This window comes from Morus notabilis, unplaced genomic scaffold, assembly GCF_000414095.1.
Source record: "Morus notabilis unplaced genomic scaffold, ASM41409v2 Scaffold697, whole genome shotgun sequence".
NCBI lineage: Eukaryota > Viridiplantae > Streptophyta > Magnoliopsida > Rosales > Moraceae > Morus > Morus notabilis.
In genome coordinates this window covers 150,063-152,346 of record NW_010357121.1, presented here as the reverse complement: position 1 = coordinate 152,346, position 2,284 = coordinate 150,063, and positions in this window count along the sequence as shown.

Below are 2,284 nucleotides of genomic sequence, written 5' to 3'. Positions count from 1 at the left end.
CTATCTCAGCCTCTAACAGTGGTCGTACAGCCTCCTTGCCGGAAAGCCATGTACAAACGACGATCTATGTCTGCAAATCCATGGGAAGCCCATGCCCTCCTCTGCGACGCCGTGTGAAGCATTTTCACCATCGCTTATCGTCAAAACATTTTCACGCCGTGTGAAGCGCCACTGGTTTGAGATTGAAAGGAGAGAGAAAGAAAGAAAGAGGAGAGAGAGGATTGAGCGACATCCATATTTAGTTTTGGATTGAAGATCTAGTTTGAGATTGAAAGGAGAGAGAAAGAGTGACAGTGAACTCAAAGAGAAGGAATCGCATGAGTTTTTTATTTTTATTTTTACTCAATATTGGTTTTTATTCTTATTCTCATTTAAATTTTAATGTTTAAAATTTGCTAATTTTTTTTGCACGGCATCTTATAAATTCATTTCTTAAGCTTATAAGATTTTGTATTTTTTTTAGAATAATAAGATTTTAGCATTAAATTAATTCAAATTAGTTATTTTAAAAAAAAAATACATTACATTACTTTGTACCAATCAAACGCAGTAAATTAATATTCTCGAGAATATGAGAAAAGATTCCTATGTACAATCAAACGTGTTAATACTTATTTCTTATGAATCATATTTCCTTCTATCACTTTTTTAGTAATATGATTCCTACCCATTATTTCTTTTTGAGTGAGCGAATGGTGTGAGAGAAGAACTAACCAGTTTACAGAAGAAATCCCTTGGTTTGGAAAAGTGAAACCATGTCCATTTGTTTGTAAGAATCATCCATGTAAAATAACCTAATTGTGATGTGCGATTAGGGGATCTCCGCTTCTACAAAGAACAATCAACCTTCACAGGATACCTAGAATGTCCAAGCAACTCAGTCGCTCCGATGTAGAATGTTACACTCCTGTAGTCGAAGACCAACAAGATACTTGTGCGGGACTTGTAGTTGGTTTGACCCACAAGATAAACAGTTTTTACGAAAATGCTTACCTACACATAGCCAATGAATTTTTTTTTCATTTGGTGATGATTAGTTTTAATATCTTATTTAATCTTGTAGGATTTAGTGCCATTGTTTTGGGCTATAAACTAATATTTTGGCTTGTTCTTTATGTGATTTCAAGTGAAAACTTGAACTAAAATTTAAATTTTCATACGATAAAATATTGTTACAAAAAGGTTAAATTGTGATTCGAACTGTGAAAATGCTTTTAACATTTCATTTCAAATTAAACTTGCATGCTTATAATAGTCTTTCAACAATTATTCTTCAATGTTGCTATGCTATGCAGTACGCATTTATAAACACAAAGTTATGGTGGGAAAACTTCGAATCACATTGGCGTTTGCACATCTTAAGGGCAGTAGAAAATGGGAAAAAAAAAAATTCAAACAGAAAAGAAAAAATAATGTAGCACATATGGATCGTATTTCGTTTGGTTTTCCGCAATCATCGCATTAATTAGGGAAAAAATCGTCTTAATCCAATTTCGCACTTACAATTATGCATTTTTTAATTCAGAAACATTCACTGCATAATCAAAAAAACAATTGGGTTACTGTATAGAGTGTGTTTAGATACAATTGATAACTTACCAGATACAATGACGTCATATGACTGCTGGAAAACTTGAAAAAAATTCAAAAACAACTTTGATTTAACCAATGCACCCTTCACCAAAATTATATGTACAACAATATCTCAGTTACAGTTCTTGAGGGTGAAAAATGACCGACATTGAGAGAATCAAATCTCTAGATTGAGATCTGATTCGAACAGATCAAAACACCACCAACTAATCAAATAAAGAACAAGGTAAAAATAGAGCACAAAAATTTAGAGTGGTTCGGCCTAATATGACCTACATCCACTAAGATTTTCATTAAATTTCTAAGATTAATACATAAACTCTTTCTCACATGCTCTCTTTACATTCATGCTCAGTAAGGAAAAGAAAGTAAAGTTTTCTCTGAGAGCCAGAGTCCGAACCCCAAGGCAACTGTGAGAAAGTAAGGTTGGAAGCTAGGCTTATTTTAACTCACCCTACTCGAAGACAACCATCTCAGGGTACTCGGCTTGAGACATAATGTTAAAGGCTCCAAGCTTGAGGAAACAAGCTTAAGGTACCGAGATGCATTGAGCTTAAGGTACTGATATGCATTGAGCTTAAGGTACCGAGCTCAAGGTATTTAGCTTAATGCATTGAGTTCCATGTTCTTCACTCTAGCTCAAGGTATAAAAAAATTATAAATGAAAAATGAAAAAGAAAACAAAAATATT